Source organism: Engystomops pustulosus, chromosome 3 (genome assembly GCF_040894005.1).
Source record: "Engystomops pustulosus chromosome 3, aEngPut4.maternal, whole genome shotgun sequence".
Classification (NCBI taxonomy): domain Eukaryota; kingdom Metazoa; phylum Chordata; class Amphibia; order Anura; family Leptodactylidae; genus Engystomops; species Engystomops pustulosus.
Genome location: NC_092413.1, coordinates 17,723,637 through 17,743,142, shown reverse-complemented (window position 1 = coordinate 17,743,142; position 19,506 = coordinate 17,723,637). Strand labels below are relative to the sequence as shown.

Genomic DNA, 19,506 nt, shown 5'->3' with positions numbered 1-19,506 from the left:
TCCTACCTTTATGAATTACAATGATGCAGGGACTCCTATCATTATGACTATGATGCAGGGACTCCTATTATTATGGATAACTATGATACAGGGACTCCTATCATTATAACAATGATGCAGGGGCTCCTATCTTAACAGATACCTATGATGCAGGGACTCCTACCATTATGGATGACACTGATGCAGGGATTACTATTATTATGGCTGGCTATAATGCAGGGACTCCTTTCATTATGGATCCCTATGATGCAGGGACTCCTATCATTATGGATCCCTATGATGCAGGGATTAATATTATGGATGACAATGATGCAGGGACTCCTATCATTATGGATTACTTTGATGCAAGGACTCCTTAATTATGGCAGGCTATGATGTGGGGACTCCTCCTATTATGGCTGACTATGATGCAAAGACCCCTTCCATTAAGGATGACAATGATGCTGGGAGTCCAAGTACTGTGCAGCATTCATCCCGTGAAATATAACCATCATAGTCTGTATTTTCCCAGAAATTTTACTAAATGCAGACGCGTGAATGGGGCATTTTTTTTTAATCAAATCCCATTATGGTATATTTTAATGGATCCTTTTGACTTATTATGGTCATCATTAGGGAATCTGATATTTAATCATTGCAGATTTATCTTTTCATTATTAAGTTTATAGAGTGGGGTAATAAGGTACATAGAGTGAACATATGAGCCACAAATTCCTCAGTGATGTGGTACCATGCATGGACGGCACCTATCAGGACTTCTGACTGCTCCTTGAGTTAGTTTCTTGTGTGTTGTAACGAGATAATAGTTGAAAATGAATTTGAAGAATTTGAACTGATTTAATCTTTTTGTCCTTTGCCGGCAGAATGTGACCACAATGCTGTCATTGGCTTTTATGCAGCATAACATTACATCAGGGACATTGCCGGCATATTTCTTACCTTTGATGGTCACAACACCTGTATGTAGAGTAGTGTTATTCAACTCAGCTGAACCCTACTGGGAAGGAAGTAATAGTGGGGCGACAGCTCATATAGTTTTGGTTGTCTATCATTTTGCTTATACTATTAATAAAGAATCGGGATGAGAGAGGGTATATGATCTGCGATCTATGCCATGCAACCTCTGTGAAAAGGCCACGCATGCACATTGCTCCTTCTCTAAGGGGGTGTCTCTGACTTAGCTAACCCCAAAATCGGAAAATGGAAAATACCCTAATAAGGATTTTCCATTCTTCTCTATGGTGGTCGGTGGAAACCTAGGTGCTGGGACTCACTGTTTCACTCCCTTCATCATCTACTTCTATGTACTATGTAATCTGGCACCTAAATGAGCTTCTGTCTGTCTTGCTAGCAAGACTGAGTTCAGCTGCAATTTTAGAAGGGATGTCTTTGACTTGACTAACAATGTAAAATACCTAATATGGATTTTGCATTCCGCTCTATGCCCGTCGGTGGAAACCTAGGTGCTGGGACTCACCACTTCCCTCCCATCATCATCTACTTCTATGTAATCTAACATCTAAATGAGCTTCTGTCTGTCTTGCTAGCAAGACTGAGTTCAGCCCCAATTTCAGAAGGGATGTCTCTGACTTGAAAAAAAACGTAGAATCCCTAATATGGATTTTGCATTCCTCTCTATGCTGGTCGGTGGAAACCTAGGTGCTGGGACTCACTACTTCCCACCCATCATCATCTAATATAACACCTAAATGAGCTTCTGTCTGTCTTGCTAGCAAGACTGAGTTCATCTGCAATTTCAGAAGGGATGTCTCTGAATTGACTAACAACATAGAATCCCTAATATGGATTTTGCATTCCTCTCTATGCTGGTCAGTGGAAACCTAGGTGCTGGGACTCACTACTTCCCTCCCATTATCATCTACTATGTAATCTAAGAGCTAAACAACCTTCTGTCTGCATTGGTAGCAAGGCTGAGTTCAGCAGCAATGGATGATGATAAGAGCTAAACAAAAAAGGAAGCACCTTGCTCTGATACCATGGTTCACATGTGTCTTGAAGTCACTTGTACTTTTTTATTCAATCAAAGTTTGATGAAGAGTTTGAAAACATTTAACATAAGCTTTTTTTCACTATATTTGTTCATAGTTTATCCAGTAATAATTGTTCTTGGATAATAATTAATTATAATAATTCTTTATTTTATATAGCGCACACAGATTACGCAGTGCTGCACAAAGCATGTCAAATTGGTCCCTGTCCCCATGGGGCTCACAATCTAAACAACCTAACAGTATGTTTTGAAGTGTGGGAGGAAACCGGAGTACCCGGAGGAAACCCACGCAAACACGGAGAGAACATACAAACTCTTTGCAGATGTTGACCTGGGTGGGATTCGAACCGAGGACCCCAGTGCTGCAAGGCAAAAGTGCTACTCACTCAGCCACCGTGCCGCCCTTATGGATGAGTCTCCTCGATGCCATTGAGATCAGTTATATTACTATAGGATACAACAGTGGTCAATCTACCCCTCTCCATCTGTAATGCAACAAGTTATTGTCACAGGTGACCCCACGATCCATGTCTCAGATTGTGGGGGCACCCGGGCTCCGCTGTGTAGCGCCGTGCCCCTGCTCCCCCCCGCCGGTGCTCACCTCTCTGGGTTCCTGGCTCTGCATCAGTCCCGAGTAGGCCGCGACCCTCCCGTCTGACAAGCTTGTGCGCTCCCGCTGCTAGGGCGGTCCTATACTCCTGTGGCGGTCCTGTATGCCGGTGGCCATCCTGAGGTCCTGCCAACCTGAGGTCCTGCCTACCAGAGATCCTGCCATCCCAAGGTCCTGCCATCCCGAGGCCCTGCCTTCCTGAGGTCCTGCCTTCCCTGTGTCCGGTTTCCTGCTTCCCTACCTTGGCTGCCACCACGGGCCTAGTCGCACCTGTGGTGCGACCTGGTGGTACCCCGCCGCAGCAAGACCATTCCACTTTGCGGCGGGCTCTGGCTAAGACTAGGGGCCACTTAGATTCCAGTCCCAGGTTGCGGCTAGTACCATCATCTCCCGTGGTGGTCCAGGGAGTTCACACTTTAGCCCCAAGAGACTCACCCACACCCCCGTGTGTGACTCTTATATTATGTCCTTAGGATAAAGCTACAGCAAATCTTGTATCTGTGTTTTGCTGGCTAATGATCCTCTTAGGTCTGACCCACTGAATTAAGAGAGATAATCCCTCATTAATACTGTCAGCTCCTGAATAATGTACGTTGATGGTAACTAGCAGTGAGAGGAGGCCGTGCTCATAGGATTGCATTGACGCTCAGACTTCTTGCATCAGCATTCACAGGGAAAGAACTCGGCGTCTGTTGCATCATGTAAATCAAAGCGAAAGAATGTAATGAGCCAAGTGCAACTTTTCTGCTGAGAACATGGTCCCCTCTAGGTGTCACCTCCTGGGAGACTTCAGATTATATAGGAATTTCAGGACCATCCCTGTAACACATGGGTGTGCAGGGTCCTCCAGAGCAAGAGAGACCCTAACGGGCACTTTTACACGGCCCGACCCTGAAGGGAATGATTAGGAACAGATGTAATCTAGAATTTCTTATATTCCTTGCCCATGTATCAAGGGATCATTTGCACTTTAATTAGGGACAAATAGATCTAGAATCCATGCTGCAAGACCTTTCAAGAAGGGTCCTAAACATTAGAATCCGGGGGAAGATTATTACTGCCATTGGGCCCCGGGGAGTATGTAATTGGTCGGCCTTCCACTAGTCTATTTTTTAATGCATATGATACCAGAACCAGGCTTCATTGGAGGGGTCTCTTCCGTTGGTTTAAGGTTCTTCAGTTTAAGGACCTACAAAGGTCCTGGAAGGTCTCTTGTCAGGAGCCAGCACACATGTATGAAGATTTTATATGTCTTTCTGTATTTTACAAAGCAGTATCAAACTGGAGTAGAGATATATTCTGCAGTATTCCTATAGAGTAATCTCATTCTTCTCCCCCCGGAGAGAAACCATAGATGGCTTGTGATTACTCGTCTCGATGGATGTTCCTAGTCCCCATAGAAAGATATTCCAATCAGAAATGCAGGCCGCCAACACCAGGGTTCTGACTCACTCCAGTGTTTTAGATTATTTTACCCCTCTGTATAGGGATAAAGCTTAAAACAATGGACCAAATGTATCACTTTTTTTATTTGTTGCTTTAGCAACTTTTCACTTTTGCACCAGTTTTGCGCCTAAACACCAAACTAGCCGCACATCAAAAATAACCATGTTTTCCTCATGTATCCTATCAATCTAGATGTTTTGCTCCACCTACTTATAATTCATCATTAGCAACTACAGGTGGTCCCCTACTTAGGGACAGCCGACTTACAGACGACCCCTAGTTACAGACGGACCCCTCTTCCCACTGTGACCTCTGGTGACCTCTCTGGATGTTACTATAGTCCCAGATTGCAATGATCAGCTGTAAGGTGTCTGTAATGAAGCTTTATTGATAATCCTTGGTCCCATTACAGCAAAAAAGGTTTAAACTCCGATTGTCACTGGGGCAAAAAACTATTTTGCTTGGAACTACAATTATAAAATATACAGTTTCGACTTACATACAAATTCAACTTAAGAACAAACCTATGGAACCTATCCTGTACGTAACCCGGGGACTGCCTGTATTTGGTTTAGGCACAATTTTGGTGCAAAAACACTCCAGCCTGAATATACAGCACCTGTATATTACAGCAGTAGAGCTCAGCCAGTGTTTACACTACATGCTGACACTGTTTATAGTCATGTTTACAAATATTTCTCTCCGAGGGAAGAAGAATGAGATTACAGGCAGTTCCCAGGTTAAGTACAAGATCGGTTCTGTAGGTTGGTTCTTAAGTTGAATTTGTATGTAAATTGGAACTGTATATTTTAGCATTGTAACCCCAGCCAGAATTTTTTTGGTCTCTGTGACAATTGGATTTAAAAAATGTTGGTTTGTCATTAAAACCAGGATTAATAATGAAGCTTACTTTCAGCCTTTGCTAACTGTTACAGCTGATCATTGTAGCCTAAGGCTTAAAGGAAACCTACCACTTAGAATGGCCGGGGTAAGCTGTAAGTACCAGCACCAGCTCACGGTGAGCTGGTGCCGTTACTTACTTTCGTTAGTGTTATAAACCGCGGTATCGCGGTTTTAACACTTTTTAAACTTTAGAGCAGAAGGGGCTTCGGCGCTGCGCGCGACCGTGCATCTCCGCTATTTCCTATGTAGGCGCGCACATGATCGTGCGCACGCAGCGCCGAAGCCCCTTCTGCTCTAAAGTTTAAAAAGTGTTAAAACCGCGATACTGCGGTTTATAACACTAACGAAAGTAAGTACCAGCACCAGGTCACCCTGAGCTGGTGCTCGGTACTTACAGCTTACCCCTACCATTCTAAGTGGTAGGTTTCCTTTAAGAACAGTAAATTATCAATATCCAGAGGTCCGTTTGTAACTAGGGGTCGTCTGTAAGTTGGGTGTTCATAAGTATGAGACTGCCTGTAAAGGAACTAGCTCTACTCCAGAATCTGGACCAAGGGTCCGGTTTCTGCTCATCTCTAATTTTTGGTTCTAGGATAATGTTGATGCAGAGAACCAATTTGTGTATTTCTGGAAGCTGAGAATCGTCTCAACTGCGTCCCTACAACATCTGGCACGCCTCAATGGTCCATGAAACAATGTATACCACGCTTGTGACCGCCGATGACAACTTCTGTTTTCGGATGTCTTAATATCTGGAGAAGTGCCAATTGTTCTATCTTCATTTCGGAGAGAACTTAAACATTACAAAACACTAAAAACATGACTTTCAGTTCCAAAGCGAATGTAAACATCTCAGCAGATCATGTGTCATGTTACAGGGACAATACACTAATGGCTGACAGCTCATAGAGAGGCCAAATACCATCGGGCAAGAATACAGAGGCTGCCCGCCAAGGATTTACTGACACCAGCCAAATTTCATGTTTCATTTCTTATTGTCAGGAGGATTTTAGCAAATAAACAGAAATCGAAATTGACAGAAATAAGTCATATGTAAATGTGCTTCCTGCAGAGGCTGTGACTATGGTGGAAAAATCTAGAGAATAGCTACAGGGGCTGCAGGGGTGGCATTGCCTTAGGGGGTTTAAGTCACCCTGTGCCATAAGGCGCCACCCGTGGTATGAATGGCACAGGATAGGTGGCAGGACATACTACAGGTTTTGCTATGGGGTTTCAGGTTTTTCTAAAGTTCAATAAATGGACATAAATCAGGATTTACATATAAGCTGAGAGTATTTCTCGTAATCAACACCCACCCGATGTTTAAGGAAAAGCAAGTTTCTTCAAAGTGGAGAATTCTGAGAATTTTCTTCCGGTAGAGAGAAAATGTGAGGAGCGATGACAACAGGGAAAGTGTATGACAGCTACAAATAATCAGTATAGAGGATGATCTATCTATTATTTATCTACTTATTCCATATATATCAATGTATCTATACATCTCACTGTCTATCTATTTCTAATATGTATTATCTATCTATCTATCTATCTATCTATCTATCTATCTCATATCTATCTCATATCTATCTATCTATCTATCTATCTATCTATCTATCTATCTATCTATCTATCTCATATCTATCTATCTATCTCATATCTATCTATCTATCTATCTATCTATCTATCTATCTATCTCATATCTATCTATCTATCTATCTATCTCATATCTATCTATCTATCTATCTATCTATCTATCTATCTATCTCATATCTATCTATCTATCTCATATCTATCTATCTATCTATCTATCTATCTATCTATCTCATATCTATCTATCTATCTATCTATCTCATCTATCTATCTCATGTCTATCTATCTATCTATCTATCTATCTCATATCTATCTATCTATCTCATATCTATCTATCTATCTATCTATCTATCTATCTATCTATCTATCTCATATCTATCTATCTATCTATCTCATATCTATCTATCTCATGTCTATCTATCTATCTATCTATCTCATATCTATCTATCTATCTATCTATCTCATATCTATCTATCTCATATCTATCTATCTATCTATCTCATATCTATCTATCTATCTATCTCATATCTATCTATCTCATGTCTATCTATCTATCTATCTCTCAAATCCATCTATATATCCTCTGTCTATGTATATCATATCATATCTATCTATCTATCTATCTATCTATCTATCTATCTATCTCATATCTATCTATCTATCTCATATCTATCTATCTATCTATCTATCTATCTCATGTCTATCTATCTATCTATCTATCTATCTCATATCTATCTATCTATCTATCTATCTCATATCTATCTATCTATCTATCTATCTCATGTCTATCTATCTATCTATCTATCTCATATCTATCTATCTATCTCATATCTATCTATCTATCTCATATATATCTATCTATCTATCTCATATCTATCTATCTCATGTCTATCTATCTATCTATCTATCTCATATCTATCTATCTATCTATCTCATATCTATCTATCTATCTATCTATCTATCTATCTATCTATCTATCTATCTCTCAAATCCATCTATATATCCTCTGTCTATGTATATCATATCATATCTATCTATACACCTCACTGTATGTATGTAGATATCTATGTATCCCAAAAAATAAAATCAGGTGGTTTTATTCTATGGCTACGTTTCAGCTTCCCAACACTGAAGCCTTTGTCTAGCCTACTGGAGTGCTGCTTTTTCTTCGTTTTTTTGTATGTAAATGGAGTTTACCACACTTCCCTGGCTGCCACCCATATCCAACAAAGGATTATATTTAGTTGCAGTGCTGCTGCAGACTCTTTTTTTCTATCTATAAAATGCAAAATTGAGGCAGCACTCCAGATCCAAGCAGGTAAAAGTGAAGAAGAGTTTATTCCAAAATTGGCGTTGTTTCGGTGTGTTACCACCTTTTTCATGCTAGTTTTGAAATAAACTCTTCACTTTTACCTGCTTGGATCTGGTGCTACTTTATTTTTGATACTTACATTGGTTCTCACCCCAAACTCTGAGGCCTCTGCACCCTGCCCTGTAGGGGTACTCTGGACATTGTGCTGCTGTGGACTTTTCTTTTATCTATCTATCTATCTATCTATCTATCTATCTATCTATCTATCTATCTATCTATCTATCTATCTATCTATCTATCCCATATCTATCTCATATCTATCTCATATCTATCTCATATCTATCTATCTATCTATCTATCTATCTATCTATCTATCTATCTATCTATCTATCTCATATCTTTCTATCTCATATCTATCTATCTCATATCTATCTATCTATCTATCTATCTATCTATCTATCTATCTATCTACAAATAGAAAGTCCGGGCAGCACGTGCAAACAATCGTGGGTGCAAGCTTGTTAGGATTGGGTAAACGATCCTCCATACATAGAAAATAGAAAAAAGCAGCACTCCAAATGGTCACTTCAAAAAATTGTGGTCTTTTATTTCATGTGCGACAGCGACGTTTCGGCTCACCTTGAGCCTTCCTCAAGCCAAACAATTAATGTGTTACAAGGATATATATACACGAGATACAATAATCATGTGACTTCATAAGCCCCGCCCCTTTCGTGTTACCGCCAATTACACAGTGACATACATATATCCAGTAATATAAATACATATGTATACAAATAATTCATACAAACATCAGTGCACATAATCTATTAATAGTATGAAGGTGTACAAGACATTTTCAGTTATAAACACAGTAATAAATCGTTACCCTATGTACAAGTGTTAGAGTGCACATAATTAAAATAACCACCTCAAACGGTGGTTAGACGTACCGCCGCATGTTCAAACCCACTCCGATTTTCACTCCGGGTGTTCGCTGGGTGTGCACAGACTCCAGCACATCGCTGGAACGCATCCTTGGCCCGCAAGCCTTGTGAGCCCGGGTCTGCTTCCGCCCGGGGCACCGGAAGTGCCTCCCCGTTGCTATGGGGACGTATACATGATCGTCTCACGACCTCAGGCCGTTGCCTGCACTATTAATCAGGTAAATGTCCATAGACATGGATAAGTATGAATCCACGGATCAATATGAATTGGCACACAGCTTCCATACAGTTATAGAAATTCACGACGTCACCGCTCTGTGGAGGGTTTGAATAAATATAATCAAAATACGGGGTCTGGGTGGTCACTCACTCAGTGACCCCAACTCTGTGACCCCTAAGGTGCAACCAACACCTCTCCTGGTAGACAGATGTCGTGACTTTAAATTATTAGGTACGCTGTGGCCCGTGCATAGTAGCGATAACAGAGAAACATATAAAATATCAGCGCGTGCACACACATCCAGCATATGACGTGAGTGATTCATCAGAGGGTAGAACACACGGTGGTCGTCGTTATAAGCTCAAGATCTTTTTGGGAATTCATGATCTAAAAAGATAAGAAGAAATAATTTCTGTTAGTATACATATGAAATATTCACCAGTTGTTATCATTTGCGTATACTGCCAGGACTGCCAAAGAATACAGGACTTCCGGGGGACTCCCCATATCTTATACTACATTCAGTTTGTAATCTACATTTAATCCGTTGGGTTTCAAAGTATTGAGCGTAAAAATCCATTGTAGCTCCCGTTTTTTCAATAGACGCTCCCTATCTCCACCTCGTCTTAGTATGGGAATATGATCAATCAGTCTAAAACGTAAGTGTTTTTCTGTGTGACCAACTTCACAGAAATGTTTGGAAACTGGTAGGTCTTTTCGACCCGATCTTATCGTATATCGATGTTGGTTAAAACGTACTTTAAATGCCAGGGTGGTTTCGCCTACATATAACAGCCCACATGGGCAATACAGAATATATATGACGTAAGTACTATCACACGTTAGGAAATGTTTAATGCTATACTGGACACCATTATGTGAAAACTTAGCTCCCTTTTCCATTACTTTGCAGTTGATACAGTTACAGCAGGGGTAACAACCCCGTCTGCTGTTTCCTGTTAGTGTCAGCTGTCTGCCAGTTCTAGCAGAACCCACATCAGATCTAACCAGTCTATCTTTAATATTTTGTGACCTACGGTTATTCAAACCCTCCACAGAGCGGTGACGTCGTGAATTTCTATAACTGTATGGAAGCTGTGTGCCAATTCATATTGATCCGTGGATTCATACTTATCCATGTCTATGGACATTTACCTGATTAATAGTGCAGGCAACGGCCTGAGGTCGTGAGACGATCATGTATACGTCCCCATAGCAACGGGGAGGCACTTCCGGTGCCCCGGGCGGAAGCAGACCCGGGCTCACAAGGCTTGCGGGCCAAGGATGCGTTCCAGCGATGTGCTGGAGTCTGTGCACACCCAGCGAACACCCGGAGTGAAAATCGGAGTGGGTTTGAACATGCGGCGGTACGTCTAACCACCGTTTGAGGTGGTTATTTTAATTATGTGCACTCTAACACTTGTACATAGGGTAACGATTTATTACTGTGTTTATAACTGAAAATGTCTTGTACACCTTCATACTATTAATAGATTATGTGCACTGATGTTTGTATGAATTATTTGTATACATATGTATTTATATTACTGGATATATGTATGTCACTGTGTAATTGGCGGTAACACGAAAGGGGCGGGGCTTATGAAGTCACATGATTATTGTATCTCGTGTATATATATCCTTGTAACACATTAATTGTTTGGCTTGAGGAAGGCTCAAGGTGAGCCGAAACGTCGCTGTCGCACATGAAATAAAAGACCACAATTTTTTGAAGTGACCATTTGGAGTGCTGCTTTTTTCTATTTTCTATCTATCTATCTATCTATCTATCTCATATCTATCTATCTCATATCTATCTATCTATCTATCTCATGTCTATCTATCTATCTATCTATCTATCTATCTATCTATCTATCTATCTATCTCATATCTATCTATCTATCTATCTATCTATCTCATGTCTATCTATCTATCTATCTCCTATCTATCTATCTACCTCATTTCTATCTATCTATCTATCTCATATCTATCTATCTCATATCTATCTATCTCATATCTATCTCATATCTATCTATCTATCTATCTATCTATCTATCTATCTACCTCATATCTATCTATCTACCTCATTTCTATCTACCTCATTTCTATCTATCTATCTATCTATCTCATATCTATCTCATATCTATCTATCTCTCTGTTTATCTATGTATCTATCGGTCATTCTATCCTCTGTCTATGTATGTCATAGCTATCCATACACCTCATTATTCTATGTAACATATCTATGGATAAGTATAAATCTATAGATATAACCATCAATCAGTCACTTTCCTGCATACAGTTAATGTCTGAGTCCACACTCACAGATCTGCTGTTTATTTAATGGCGTCATATGTTCTCTCTGAGCATATTGAAGCGATACACTGTTCTGCTAGGTATAGGGTCAAATCAGGACTGTGTTTTTGTTATGTTTAGGCTGTAGTATATGTTAGATCCATGGACCACCACCAGAACTCCTAGGACCTTCCTCCTCCTATGTCTCTCATTTTCCATTTCCCATGGTTTTTACCTCTTGCAAACAGAGAAATGATTATTACAAGCGTTGGCTTTGTTTCTCAGAATAATGTTCCATGTATACCGAGTTTTCTTTTTATGGATATTTATTAACCCTCTCTGCATACATTTAGTTGGGGATTCCAGGTATAACAGCAAATCCTCTAAAAAGTGCATAAACATATCATGTTTCATAAAAATCACCAAGAAAACGGATGGTGTAATAGTCATGTATTGTAATTTGGATCCTCTGAGTTGCGGATCCGTTTGCTGTAGTGATGGGTCATTCACGTACGAGCCGGCAAAAAGAGCCGGCTCATTTGCGTGAACGACCTGAGCTGGCTCAACTCACTGAGCCGATGGCTCACTAAACCCGCCCCTAAACGGCTCACCACGCCCCCTTTAATCCGATAATATCGGGTTAAAAATGGAGTGGTGCTGGGGCACCTGATTAGCCTTTGGCTCCCTAATATATATATATATATATAATAAGGAGCCGTTCAGAAGCCAGAAGAGCCGGCTCTTCTTAGTGAGCGGAGCCTAATGAGCCGGCTCACTAAGAAGAGCCAGACTTCCCATCACTAGCTTGCTGTGACTCGCTTCGGCTTAGGGACTCCCTGGTTTATACCCATAAGATTTGCAAGGAGGTAAGAACTTTTCTGTAGGAGATTCCACAGGTCAGTAACTTTTCAACAACCTATACATAAATCAAGAAATGTCATAAAATATATTTTATTATACTTTTTCTACATTTACTTTTGCTTTTCTCATCCTTCCTCCTTCCTTTCCATTGAAATCTCAACTGCATTCTGTCTTGCTAGATGGACAAAAAAGGAAATCTAATACCAGGATGAAGAATTGTAAAACAAGCACACTGACATACTGGTGTGTTCCCCCTCTGGCAGGATCTGCTCTTCTTTTAGCTTCTTATGCAGAAAACAACTGCTTTAAAAATTATGCAAATGAGCCTGATGGGCTCTGGGCTCCATAGGTGTTAAAGGGGTTATCAGGGTTTTAAAAATTACCTAGGGCCGGGCTGGGGGGGGCTAGTTAAACATAATAAACATGTACTTACCTCGTCCGGCGCCGCTGATGTCCCGCGCCGCGGTCCCTTCGATCCGTGCCCCTGTTTGTTTACAGGGGCACGGAAGCCGCGCACAAGGAGCTTCCGGTCCGCGATGTGGCCGGCTCCTCCCATCCGTCCCTATTTCTCAGCGTTGTAAGCGCTGGGAGATGGTTGTCGCATGGGAGCATCCGGCCGGCCGGAAGCTCTCTGTGCGCCCTTGTAATGAAACCGGCGCACAGAGAAGACCGGCCGCGGCGCGGAGGAGGTAAGTACATGTTTATTGTGTTTAAATAGCCCTCCCCGGCCATAAGAAATTTTTTAAACCCGGATAACCCCTTTAATAGCTGTGTCCATAGTATTTTTTTTGAAAACCCATGACATTTTAGGCCTGGTGAAGACAGGTCCTGTATAAAAGTGAACTGTGTAAAATTTTATCCTGGGCCCGGTTTAAGGTCTGAGGAAATTATGCAGGAATTTCAAGATTGGAAACATGAGTCATTAAAACAGGTGTTTTACGGCTTCGGTAGATGTACGGAAAGGGATCATCATTCATAGTTTGTTAGTGGAAGTATCGGACTGAATAGGAAACATTGAAATTGCATCATGGGTAACGGTTATGCAATATTATCAAGTAGCTGTATTATACTTTATTATATTCAAAGCAAATCACCAACCTTATAACAAATAAAGCAGAAATAAATCAGTGATGCAGGTGTGTACTTAAAGGGGTTTGTCCATGGAAAAAAGTTCTCAAAATTGGAGAACCCCTAGTGATGTTTACACAATAAAGATCATTTTAACCCCTTACTTACTTATTGCGGTTTCAGTTCCTATCACTCAGTGATGGTCAGTGTGGGCGGGGCCTCTCTAAGCAGACACATCATGATCCCTCTGTGCTATGAGATGTCGTGTGCTTAAATTATCAGGGTACAGGGTTTATCTACACATAGAAAAAGAGAGATGAGACAGATCATAGATGAGAGATGATGAGATCCATGAGATGCATATTACACACAATGACACTCTCAGATCTGCTACATCTGAGCTATAATAAACACTGTCAGCTCTGCTACATCTGAGCTACACACAGAGAGTCCCTCCCACCTACATAAAGACCTTATCTTATCTGTATCTTGTAGAGTAGGTCTCTGCATACTGCCTTGTCTGACCTGCGCAACCATAATAACCAGAAGATTTACAGTCGGATCCTGTGGCAACACAAATTGTGTACAGCAGGAGGGATAGAGACAGGTTGGAATTATATCTGTGAAATGCTGTATATTTGTTAATAATAGTGAATTAGAGAATGTGTTATTTTGTTATCCTGAGTAATTAAGAATCATCTCTTCATGGGAATAGCCCTTTAAGAGGTTTACATTGTTTATGGTCATTTTGTGACTAGTTGTCTTCATTTTCCATCAGACTCTATCTGTAATTTATAGTTGTCCCAGAGCTGGTGGATGGAGACTTACTGTACCTGGTATGACTCACCAGTTCCCCTATTCTCCATAGACTTTTGTGTAGGGTGACAGCTTCTATCTGTCTTGCTAGCAAGATTTAGTCCAGCATTGACTTCAGATTGAGAACCAGATTAGCCATTATGCCATTTTTGACCATGCATGAAGTATACCAGCCAAAGTTGTTGTGTAAATCTGTCTTCAGTTTGCTCCCCCTAGTGGTAGGCTTGTGTGGCAGAAATGTATCTACTGCACAGTAGTAGAGCTGAGAACCCTGTTAGAATACTAGACTATTGAATGGAATTAGTTGTACATTCTAATCAGGAAACCCACCATGTAACATCACAAGAAGAATTCCATAAGGGATTCCATAACTAATTAACATTGTATTGTATGATATAACATTACATCGTCTGGGATGTCATCGTATTCCATTATATCATCTTGACAATTCATCATACTTTCCATATGTTAGTCTACCGAATATAGACTGGTCCGACAAGTTTTCTACATTATATTAGCATTATTTTTGGAGTGCTAATTTCAGCTTCCTGAGACTGCAGGGGCCTTGGATGAAACAAGGTAGCACCTAATCCATAATAAGACCAAGGGGGTGTCTGGTTTGTGGTGCATTAATCCAGAAGTCCTCCTTCAGTTTCATCTTTTAGTGTTTTATTACCATATAACATACATCTGGCTCTCACAGTAGCACTCAATACTGTATCTTTGGAGATCCCAATGCTATCCCATATTACTAGAGGGCAGATACAGGTATAAAGAAATTCACCTCGCTGAGATGGTCCTCTAACATCAGAAACTTGCCCGATGCCGTGCTGTCATAATTGTTTTGTAATCTTGGAGAACTTGAGTATTTTTTGGTAAAATTATACAAACTTTACATCTTATTATTCAATTCAAAGTGATTCTTTAAGTCAGAAGGGAACGTGCAGATGGTTGATCAGATGTCTTCAGATGGAAGACGAAACCCCAGATGGTTTTGATTAATGAATTGGATGCGTTACGATGTTAGTTGGTTTGTGGACTGATAATCTAGACTTGTGAATAGTATATAAATCTTGATTTCAGGATTAATTCCCATTGGTATAACCTGCTTGATAATATCCTTAAAGGGGTTTTCCAGGCTCCTTTACTAGATCGGATATGTCAAGTGTCAGACTGGCCCTCTATAGGACCAGAGGATGGACCCAGCCTCTAACCTAATATAGGACCCCAAAGATACAGAAGAAGACACCCTAATTTGGAGGCTGATAGGGTCTATTTAGTAGAATTGATAAAGGGTGGGCTCCCAGAAAAATTTTGTCTAGTAGGCCCAAGGAACCCTATTCCAACACTACATAGGCCATTAGTAATAGATGGGTGGGGGTATGACAATTGCAGCCGGAAGAGAACAGCCACATCATAAGTATTAGTACCTATTGGTTGGCCATTAGTAGTAGTGGTACCTATGGATAGGCCATTAGTAGTAGTACCTACTACTAATGGAACGGTCATAAGTCATTATTAGTAGGTATTAGTAGTAATACCTATGAATAAGTCATTAGAAGTAGTACCTATGGATAGGTCATTAGTAGTAGTAGTACCTACCGATTACTCATTAGTACTAGTACCTATGGATAGGTCATTAGTAATAGATGGGTGGGAGTATGACACTTGTAGCCGGAAGAACACAGCCCCATCATAAGTAGTAGTACCTATGGATGGGCCATTAGTAGTAGTACCTACTACTGATGGAAAGGTCATAAGTCATTATTAGTAGGTATTAGTAGTAATACCTATGGATAAGTCATTAGAAGTAGTTCCTATGGATAGGTAATTAGTAGTAGTAGTAGTACCTACAGATTACTCATTAGTACTAGTACCTATGGAAAGGTCATTAGTAGTAGTAGTACCTACCGATTACTCAGTACTAGTACCTATGGATAGGTCAATAGTAGTAGTAGTAGTACCTACAGATTACTCATTAGTACTAGTACCTATGGAAAGGTCATTAGTAGTAGTACCTACCGATTACTCATTAGTACTGGTACCTATGGATAGGTCATTAGTAGTAGTACCTACAGATTACTCATTAGTACTAGTACCTATGGATAGGTCATTAGTAGTAGTACCTACAGATTACTCATTAGTACTAGTACCTACAGATTACTCATTAGTACTAGTAGCTATGGAAAGGTCATTAGTAGTAGTACCTACCGATTACTCATTAGTACTGGTACCTATGGATAGGTCATTAGTAGTAGTACCTACAGATTACTCATTAGTACTAGTACCTATGGATAGGTCATTAGTAGTAGTACCTACAGATTACTCATTAGTACTAGTACCTACAGATTACTCATTAGTACTAGTACCTATGGATAGGTCATTAGTAGTAGTACCTACCGATTACTCATTAGTACTAGTACCTATGGATAGGTCATTAGTAGTAGTAGTAGTAGTACCTACCGATTACTCATTAGTACTAGTACCTATGGATAGGTCATTAGTAGTAGTAGTAGTAGTACCTACCGATTACTCATTAGTACTAGTACCTATGGATAGGTCTTTTGTGTTCCTACTTTTGGATAATCATTAGTAGCAGTATTTCTGGATAGGTCATAAATAGTAGTACCTACATATAGGTCATTAGTTGTTGTACTAATGACCTAGTATAGAATTGTTTCCCCTGATCCCTTCCTCAACCAATCCCTTCCTTGGTTGAACTTGATGGACAAGTGTCTTTTTTCAACCATATAAACTATGATACTATAAATTTGTAGGTCTGCAACAAGCTACATAACAATTGATGGTTATTCCAAACACAAGATAATACTTCATGGCCTACTTTCAGATATTTGCGCCCGGCTTAGACGCTCAGTATTGTGGCCACTGGGTTTATATTATGAGGTTTAGCAGGAATCCTGTGGGAAGGATCATCACTACACCAGATTAGTAGGTCACCAACCAAGACAACTGATACGCTTGTGGTTTTGGCTGGATGACATCTCGTATCTGATACACGGATAGGACGAAGGTGATTCACCACATACCTCAGGTAGATAACACTGTTATTAATAATGGCACCAGATGGAAGACCTCCATGTAACACAAGGCTAATGTCTTACCTATGACTAAGCCTCCTCACAGATGGGCTCCGGGATTCAAGACTGGGAACCACAGATATATACAAAATATATCATTATATATATTCATTCCATGGAAATGGACCTAATATATACCTAACTGCAGGTAGCATGTTATAGAGCAGAGGGAGCTAAAAGGAAATCTTCCATCAGAATCCATCATGTTAAACCGGGGACACTTACTCATAGATCCAGGCACCGGTACTGTGCTAATCTTCTTATATGTGTTATCAATGGCCTCATTCCTTCTAAAATCAATTATAAAAATAATGCTAACAAGCCAAAAGGGCTCTAATGTGTGATACCAGAGCCCCTCCATGGTGCAGCTTCACAGGCTGTTAGACTGTCTCAGAATGGAGAAGTGCTCCTTGCACAGTATAACAGCCTGTGAAGCTACAGCATGGAGGGGCTCTGGTAACATCTCCAGGAACCCGTTTGACTCCAGCATCATTTTGAAAGTTGATTTTAGAAGGAAGGACACCATTTATAACAAATAGAAGATGATTAGCACAGTCTCGGTGCTTGGATCTATGAATAAGTGTCCCTGGTTTATCATGATCATGATTTTGGTGGCAGATTTCCGTTCTTGCAAGGTGGGCTAAACATGATTGCATCCTTGAAGTGGCCCCAACCTGAGTATTGTGTTGTATACACATGGTGGCACATACCATAAAGTGCAGATGCTATTCAAAGATACTAGTTATCAGTCCTTTTAGCGATATCCACCCAAAGCCCCTGTGAAGTTGGAGATTGCACATTGCACCACTATGCAGTTGTTGATGTTGACATTGAGCTCCGTCTCATCCACACTTATTGTATATAATTGTCTTTTTGTTACATGGCGGCCCTGATCATTTCACTATTCAGCGCAGTCTTACACATCAGCGGTGGCCTCGATGGCAGAGAAACTTGTATTGTCCCCTGAGCTCAACATACAAAGGAGCAGCTGTCACATCACCTGGATAGACAATGTCCCAGGCATGAACACGGATTATATAACATGAGGACAACCTTGAGCGCAGAGCGGAAGTGGAGGCGAAGTGCTTTCATGTAGCTCCTCACTTGTCCTATTGGCTGTCAAGTCTACATCTACTAGTAAAGCATCGGGCAATGGAGGATCCCTATACAGAGCAGCGATGAGTCTGACATGTCAGTAACATCCTGTTCTAGACTGTATCATACAAATGTTAAAAGGGTTTTCCCGGAGCGGAGTAGGTGTGAGATCCCGTTTTAAGTATAATAATAATAATTCTTTATTTATATAGCGCACACAGATTACGCAGCGCTGTACAGAGTTTCCAAATCAGTCCCTGTCCCCAATGGGGCTCACAATCTAATCAACCTACCAGTATGTTTTGGAGTGTGGGCGGAAACCGGAGGACCCGGAGGAAACCCACTCATACAAACATACAAACTCTTTGCAGATGTCGTCCTGGATGGGACTTAAACCCAGGACCCCAGCGCTGCAAGGCTGTAGTGCTACCCACTGAGCTACCAAGCATGTTTTCAATAACTCGGGCTTAAAGGAAACCTACCACTTTATATTGGTAGTTGTAACACTCAAATACCACGTGCAAAGCCGGCCATGCGAAGTTGCGCAGGCGCGAGTGTGCCCGAGAGCTCGGTGATGTCACCGGCTCTCCGGCACTACCTCATCAGGCGCACGAACGGTCGTGCCCATGGTGCGCCAAGCCGTATCATGGTGCGCCGAAGCGTGCTTAGAATATAAAGTATAAAACTGTTTAATAAAGGAATCAGCGTTTCCAGAATTAATGAAGATATGCTCCGGCACCAGCGCACCCTGCACCAACGCACCCTGAGCTGGTGCGAGTTATTTGAGTGGTTACAACTACCAATATAAAGTGGTAGGTTTCCTTTAAAGTGATGGGTGGTGATGAGGTTCTGGGGTTCGGGAGCATACCATGCAACCCAGACATATTGCTGGATTGGTGGCCAAACAGCCAATTGATGACCCCAGCTACCAGCATGGCTGTCATTGGTCAAGGGGACAATATGTCTGGGTCACAGGGGATGCACCCGAACTCCAAGCCCAAACACAAACTTTGGTACCACTTATCTCTAGTGGTCATGTGACCTGGTGACATCACTTGTCTATGATCCTTTGACCACTGGCACCTCCAGGTAATCCAGCAGTGGGTAACAGGTTTAGAAAATTTATTTTTTTGCTTTCCCGGCCCACGTGGGATCTTGCAAGTACAGTGATCAGCCTACTGCTCCATGAATTAGGGGGAGCGGGTCACTTGTTCATTCCCAGTCGACATCACCA

The 19,506-nt window shown here is 41.1% G+C and overlaps 1 protein-coding gene across 3 annotated transcripts in view; it reads left to right on the top strand.

The window, feature by feature from the left end:
- ATF3 (activating transcription factor 3) overlaps positions 1-19,506 on the top strand; it is a 69,233-nt gene that overhangs the window by 30,644 nt on the left and 19,083 nt on the right. Inside the window, exon 1 of one of the 3 annotated variants that reach the window (XM_072140161.1) lies at positions 10,208-10,406. The exons of the other annotated variants lie outside the window; for them this stretch is intronic. The gene's annotated coding sequence lies outside the window, so the exon portion shown is untranslated. Of the gene's footprint in view, positions 1-10,207; positions 10,407-19,506 lie in introns of those variants that run through there. 3 annotated transcript variants of the gene reach the window in all.